We start from the raw sequence: 7,410 nt of genomic DNA on the forward strand, positions 1-7,410 counted from the left end.
TTTTTTTTCCTTTTTTTTTTTCCTTCCCCGCCCCCGGAGTCTTGCTCTGTCGCCCAGGCTGAAGTGCAGTGGTGAGATCTCGGCTCAGTGCGACCTCCACCTCCCGAGTTCCAGCGATTCTCCTGCCTCAGCCTTTCGAGGGCCTAGAGATGGTGGTTTCGTCGCGTGGACCGGGCTGGTTTGGAACTCCTGACCTCAGGCGACCCGCCCGCATCTGCCTCTGCCTCTGCCTCTGCCTACTAGAGTGCAGGGGTGACGGGCGTGGGCCGCTAGGCCCCGGCCTGCTTTTTCTTTTGTCACTAGAAAAGAAAATAGTGCGGGCCCTCTCGTGATCACGGTATAAACCCTTCTATACTGTGGAATACGGCGCGCGTGTGCGTGCGTGCGTGCGTGCGTACGTAGGTGCGTGTGTTTCTGTGTGTATTGCCGAGTCATGGTGCTTCCTTCCCCCGCAGGGGCTCCGCTCGGTTAGTTGTGGGGATAATGCCTGGGAGGGTGCCGGGCTGACACTTGCATATGTTGTCTTCGGGCGTCACCTAGCGGTCACGGTTCTTGAAGGTCTAGGCGGCATACGGGACGCTCTGGCCGCCCGCCCGCAGTCAGGAGCGATTGTGGCTTCTCTCCGCTACCCGCCGCCCCGCCCACGCCCCGAGCTCACCCGCCCCCGCCCCGCCCCCACCTTGGTCCGTCCGTCCGTCCGTCCGTCCGTCCGTCCCCCTCACTCCCTCGTTGCCCAGAAGACCCCTGGAGACCCTGGCTGGGCCCGATTGTTCTTCTCTTTGATCCGTTGTTTCCCTTTCTCTCTTCGTGTCTTTTTTTTTTTTTTTTTTTTTTTTTGAGACGGAGTTTCGCTCTTGATACCCAGGCTGGAGCGCAATGGCGCTGTCTCGGCTCACCGCAACCTCCGCCTCCTGGGTTCAGGCAATTCTCCTGCCTCAGCCTCCTGAGTAGCTGGGATTACAGTCACGCGCCACCGTGCCCAGCTAATTTTTTGTATTAGTAGAGACGGGGTTTCACCATGTTGACCAGGATGGTCTCGATCTCTCGACCTCGTGATCCACCCGCCTCGGCCTCCCAAAGTGCTGGGATTACAGGCTTGAGCCACCGCGCCCGGCCTCTTCGTGTCTTTTTAACCCATATGGACTCTGCTGCCTGGGTTTTATGGATGACAGCTCCACTTTAGGCCTTGCCGTTAGTGGGGACTTTCCTGATTCTCCTCAGTTGTAGTGAAAGCAGGTAGATGTCAAGAGCGTGCAAGTAAATGGCATTTCCCAGAAGTCATCGAATGGGTGTGGAGGAAGAAACATGCGGTGCCCCCCTTTCAAGGCAGCGATGCCAGCAATAATGAATTAGGTGTCATTGCTGGAGTCGGCTTGTTTCCTGAGTTGCCCTCCGTGCCCACCCCCACCCCAGGCTTGAAAACATTCTAGAATAACCCACTGTGCCTCCGTCCCTTCCCCTTCCTCTTTCTGTCCCCTTCTGCTTGCTCCCCTCGGTTTCTCTCGTTCCAGTCAGGCATATCCTCTCCACTCCACCCCCACCCCCACTCCTTAGGTAAATTCAACCACCCTGGCCTGGGCCCTCATAGTCATTTTTTTTTTTTCATTTTTAAGATAGAGTCTCGCTCTGTCGCCCAGGCTAGAATGCAGCGGTGTGATCTCTGCTCACTGCAACGTCTGCCTCCCGGATTCAAGCAATTCTCCTGCCTCAGCCTTCTGAGTGGCTGGGGTTACAGGCATGCGCCACCACGCCTGGAGAACTTTTTCCTTTTCTTTATACGTTAAAATTAAAGAAGTTTTTTTGTGTTTTTAGTAGAGACGGGGTTTCACCATGTTGGCCAGCCTGGTCTTGAACGCCTGACCTCAGGTGGTCCACCCGCCTCAGCCCCCCAGAGTGCTGGGATGACAGGCTTGAGCCTCCGCGTCCGGCTCATAGTCACTTTTAACGGTTACGTTAAGTGTAAATTTTTATTTTCCTGGCCAACATATTAGTAAGGTGGAAGGTGTGTCGTAGCCCCTACCTGGGCCTTACTATGCTTTTAGAGGATTAAAAAACAAGAAAATAGGCCGGGCGCGGTGGCTCAAGCCTGTAATCCCAGCACTTTGGGAGGCCGAGGCGGGTGGATCACGAGGTCGAGAGATCGAGACCATCCTGGTCAACATGGTGAAACCCCGTCTCTACTAATACAAAAAAATTAGCTGGGCACGGTGGCGCGTGCCTGTAATCCCAGCTACTCAGGAGGCTGAGGCAGGAGAATTGCCTGAACCCAGGAGGCGGAGGTTGCGGTGAGCCGAGATCGCGCCATTGCACTCCAGCCTGGGTAACAAGAGCGAGACTCCGTCTCAAAAAAAACAAAAAAAAAAAAAAAACAAGAAAAGATCTTTCTATCCTTTCTCCTTTTGTTTCTGTCTTCCTAATTTCCTTTTCCAGCTCTTTCTTTCTTTCTTTGTTTCTTTCGTGGTTTCTGTGTTTCCTTGTATTTTGTCTTTTTTTGCGACAGAGTCTCACTCTGTCACCCAGTTCTGTGTTTCTTTCGTGGTTTCTGTGTTTCTTTCATTGTTCCTGTGTTTCTTTCGTGGTTTCTGTGTTTCTTTCGTTGTTCCTGTGTTTCTTTCGTTGTTTCTGTGTTTCCCTTTTTTTTTTTTTGAGACAGAGTGCCACTCTCTCACCCAGTTCTGGTTCTTTCGTTCTTTCTGTGTTTCTTTCGTTGTTTCTGTGTTTGCTTTCCTTTATTTTCTTTTTGCGAGACAGTCTCACTCTGTCACTCGGTTCTGTGTTTCTTTCGCTGTTCCTGTGTTTGTTTGTTTGTTTGTTTGTTTGTTTCTTTCTTTCTTTCTTTCTTTCTTCTTCTTTCTTTCGAGACAGAGTCTCACTCTGTCACCCAGTTCTGTGTTTCTTTCGTTGTTCCTGTGTTTCCTTTTTTTTTTTTTTTTTTTCTCCTTTTTTTTTTTTGAGACAGAGTCTCACTCTGTCACCCAGGCTGGAGTGCAATGGCGCGATCTCGGCTCGCTGCAACCTCCGCCTCCCGGGTTCAGGCGATTCTCCTGCCTCAGCCTCCTGAGTAGCTGGCATTACAGGCAAGCGCCACCATGCCCAGCTAATTTTTTGTATTTTTAGTGTAGACGGGGTTTCACCATGTTGACCAGGATGGTCTCGATCTCTTGACCTCGTGATCCACCCGCCTCGGCCTCCCAAAGTGCTGGGATTACAGGCGTGAGCCACCGCGCCCGGCCTAGTTCTGTGTTTCTTTTGTTGTTTCTGTGTTTCTTTCGTTGTTCCTGTCTTTCTTTCTTTCGTTGTTCCTGTCTGTCTGTCTGTCTGTCTGTCTGTCTGTCTTTCTTTCTTTCTTTCTTTCTTTCTTTCTTTCTTTCTTTCTTTCTTTCTTTCTTTTTCTTTCTTTCTTTCTTTCGAGACAGAGTCTCACTCTGTCACCCAGTTCTGTGTTTCTTTCGTTGTTCCTGTGTTTCCTTTTTTTTTTTTTTGTAGCTGGGATTACAGGCGCGTGCCACCGCGCCCAGCTAATGTTTGTTTTTTTAGCAGAGACGGGGTTTCAACATTTTGGCCAGGCTGGTCTCGAACTCCTGACCTTGTGATCCACCCGCCTCGGCCTCCCAAAGTGCTGGGATTACAGGCATGAGCCACCGTGCCCGGCCTCTGCGTTTCTTTGTCTCTCTTTCTCTCTCTCTCTCTCTCTCTCTCTCTCTCTCTCTCTCTCGCTGTTTCTTTCTCTCTGTCTCTCTGTCTCTCTGTCTTTCTTTCTAGACGGAGCCTTGCTGTGTCGCCAGGCCAGATAGTGTTTAGTACCGAATTTTATTTTCTCCATTTTCTGTCTTTTTCTTCCTTCCTTCCTTTCTTTCTTTCCTCCTCCTCCTCCTCCTCCTCCTCCTCCTCCTCCTCCTCCTCCTTCTTCTTCCCCTTCTTCTTCTTTTTTAATTTTCACCTTGATGCAGGTGGGCGAACGCTGAAAAAGGCATTAGCCTCTTCTTTCTTTCTTTCTTTTTCTTTCTTTCTTTCTTTCTTTCTTTCTTTCTTTCTTTCTTTCTTTTTCTTTCCCTCCTTCCTCCCTCCCTTCTGTCCTTTTATCTGTTCCTTTCCTTTATTCTTTCTTTCTTTCTTTGTCTTTTATACTTTCTTTTTTCCTCTCTTTCGCCCTTCTTTCCGTCATCTCTTTCCTCATTCTTTCTCTTTTTCATCTTTCTTCATTTTCCACCTTTCATCATATACCTTCTCCAGATTTTTTAAATTCTGTCTGTTTTCTCCATCTCCTTCCTCCCCGCTCCCTGCTTGCTTTCTTCCCTCCCTCCTTCCTCCATCTCTCTTTTTTCTATCCCCTCCCTCCCTCCCTCCCTCCCTCCCATCCCCCACCCCGTGTGGATTGTGAACGTGTCCTCATTCGGCGTCTCTCTGTCACCTGAACGACTCGCGCCCGAGTCCTGTGTGTTCTTTCTCCCTCCGAGATGCATCTCCAAACACCCACACGTCATGGGCTTGTCTTTTGACTCTGTCTCGGTCTACGCAGATACACGTTTGGAGGAGCGTTTCTGTGGGGTTGGGGTGGAGGGGCTGTGTTTTCGGCCTCGGGAAGACTTTCTCGACTCACGGTTTCGGTTTTGCGGTCCGCCGGCCGCCCTGCCATCCGGATGTGTCTCGGTGACAGGTTTGGGATGGTGACATGTCGCCGGTTTTCGGGCTCCATCTGGTGGCCGCTTTTATATGGTTCTCCTGGCTTCCAGAGCTCCGGTGGCAGCTGCTGAGCGAGGGGAGCGTCCCTGCTGTGAGCTAGGCAGAGCTCCGGAAAGCCTGCGGCTGTCAGCGGGGCTGTCCCTGTGGCGCCAGAGCTCTGGCGAGTCACTTGTGAGTCAGAGCACGGGCGTGCAGGGCTATAGAGGGGCAGGCTGTCGCCGAGTTTCCAGGCCCGAGCGAGGTGTGCGGGCTGCCGGGGCTGGTCGACCAGCACGCCGTAGCTCCCGAGGCCCGACCCGCGACCCGCGGGGACCCTCCGGGCATGGCGCGGGTGGCCGGGGACGCCCCTCCCCGGCCCTGTCGCGGGCCTGTGCGGGCCCTGGCCGCCTGAGGCACCCGCCGAATCTCTTTTCCAAGTTCTCGTGGGGAGTCGGTGGCCGTCCTGCGCCGTCCTCCCGGGGTGCCGTACCCGGCTGCGGTCCCTCTGCTGTGATACTTTTCTTCCAAGTCCGCGTTCGTAGTCGGAGAGTGGTCCCTGAGAGCGCCTTCGGTCCCTCGTGTGTCCCTCGCGTGTGAGGGGACGGCCGAATGGGTCTCGCTCTGGAGGCACGGGTCGGCCCCTGCGTGGCACCGGTGGCCCGGAGGGCGTCCCTGGTCTTGGGGGTCGACGAGACGGCCCTGGGTGCTCCGTGTGTGGCTGCGATGGTGGCCTTTTTGGGGACAGATGTCCGTGTCGTGCGTTTCTGAGTCGGTGGTGTGGCCGGTGACTCGACCCCCTGCCCCCCAGGGTGGGTATATCTTTCACGCTGAGTTTGAATTTTGGGCCACCGGGTTGTTGCTGACACGCTGTCCTCTGGCGACTTGTCGCTGGAGAGGTCGGGCCTCTGGATGCGTGGGGGTCTATCTGGTCTGGCGGTGACCTGGCTAGCCGGCCCTGCTCTGGCTTGAGCCGCCGGCTGGGGCCCGTGTGCCTTGCCTCTCACGCATCCGTCTGAGTGTCCCGGCTCCCCGGTGCCGCCCTGGGTGGGCCCGGGTCTCCTCTGACCCACCCGGGTGTGGTGGGGAGAGGCCGATGCGGGTGGGGGGCTCCCTTCCGCCTGCGCGTGCGCTCCCCGCTGCGGGCACCTGGGGCGGTCGCGACAACCCCGCTCCGTTGGCTCCGTGCCGTGCGTGTCAGGCGTCCTCCGCTCCCTTGGGGTTGTCCGCCGTCCCTTCCCTCAGAGCGGGGCTGGCCGACCGCGGGCTGTGGTCGGCTCGGTGGTTTGGTGAGGCTGGTGAGGTCCCGTTGCTCCGCTCTGGGTCTTGTTCCGATCGATGTGGTGACGTCATGCTCTCCCGGGCTGCGACCGTTCCGCGGTGGGCGAGGGACGGACCTTCATGGTGAATGGCTCCGCTCTTCTCACCCCACCCGCGGGGGGGCCCCGTGTCTCTCCTCTCCCTGCATGTGTGGGGCTTGTGGTGGGAGGCATTAGGGGTACGGAATCCGGCCCGACCTCGCCGTGCTTCTCCTGTCGTCTGCCTGGCGGGGGCGGCGGGGTCCTCTGACACGGCAGGCATCCCTCGCTCTCGCCTCCTGTGGGTGTTGCCTTGCGGGCGCGGCCCCCCTCCGCGGCGGTGGGGGGCTGTCCCGCCGGCCCGTCGTCCTGCCCTTGCCGGGGTGGTGCGAGCGTTGGCTCCGCTCAGGCCTTTGCGGTGCTCCTGGAGCGCTCCGGGTTTGTCACTCAGGTGCCCGAGGCCGAGTGGTGGTGGTGTTCCCGCCCCTGGGGCCCCCTCCTCCGGCTGCTGCCACGGGGGGTCTGCGTGTGGGTCCTGAGGAGGAGCTCAGCTCATTGGAGGGGGTGTGGTCGAGCGAGGTGCGCCTCTCCCGCGTGGGGTAAGGGGTGCCGCAGGTTTTCCTTCTCCTGCTGCCGTAGACCACGGCCCCCCCTCCCTTCCCCAGGTGTCCCTGAGCGCCTCCGTGGCTGGCCCGGTGAGGGGGCGACCGGTGGGTTGGGGGAGCGTGACCCGCCCTCGGTGAGAAAGCCTTCTCTAGCGATCTGAGAGGTTGTGCCTTGGGGTGTACCGGATTCCCCCGGCTCGCCGCCTCTCTCTGCGTTGTGGTAGCGCTGCCGTCAGCGATTGGATTCGCTCACGTGTAGGCAGAGTTCCCTCTTCTCGGTGATGGGAGAGAGAGGGGTCCGCCGGTCCCCGCGGTGGGGACCGAGCGCCGCTCGATGCCTACTGTGGCCCGCGCCTCCCCCCTCTGAGTCGGGGGAGGGTCCCGCTGGGCCTGGCCCGGTGTCCTGGCCGTTGGGGGCGTCGTAGCTTGAACGCTGGGTGCGCGTGGCGTGTCCAGTCTGGCGTGTGAGCCGGCTCTCTGTCCGCTCCCGTGCCGTGCCGAGCCGTGGCCGGTGCCGATGGCCGCGCTGTGTGCGGGGCAACGGGTCGGGCCGCCTGGGCCTGGGAAACCGTCCCCCACGGTGGGGCGTGCCGGTCTCCCGGAGCGGGACCGGGTCGGGGATGGACGAGATTCTGGGCACGTTGCCCCGGTGTCGGGCTGGTCGCTTTTGGGGCCCCCGGTGGGTGGGGTCTGGGTCCCGTGAGGGGGCTCCGCGGTGGTGCCAAGGGGCTGGCCGGCGTCCTGGGTGGGGCGGGCCGTGGGACCGCCCTCGTGTCTGTGGCGGTGGGATCCCGCGGTCGTGCTTTCCCAGTGGCCCGACCGCACCCCGAGGTTTCTACCCGAGCCCT

The 7,410-nt window shown here is 57.9% G+C and overlaps 1 long non-coding RNA gene across 1 annotated transcript in view; it reads left to right on the plus strand.

Moving 5' to 3' along the window:
* Nucleotides 1-401: 401 nt before the first annotated feature.
* LOC135273247 (uncharacterized) overlaps nucleotides 402-7,410 on the plus strand; it is a 21,049-nt gene continuing 14,040 nt past the window's right edge. The window contains exon 1 of the long non-coding RNA XR_010341044.1: nucleotides 402-467. This is a non-coding gene — a long non-coding RNA (uncharacterized LOC135273247). The remainder of the gene's footprint in view (nucleotides 468-7,410) is intronic.

The sequence above is a fragment of the Aotus nancymaae genome, unplaced genomic scaffold (genome assembly GCF_030222135.1).
Source record: "Aotus nancymaae isolate 86718 unplaced genomic scaffold, 86718_ANA_hifiasm-v0.15.2.pri h1tg000604l, whole genome shotgun sequence".
Classification (NCBI taxonomy): Eukaryota; Metazoa; Chordata; class Mammalia; order Primates; family Aotidae; genus Aotus; species Aotus nancymaae.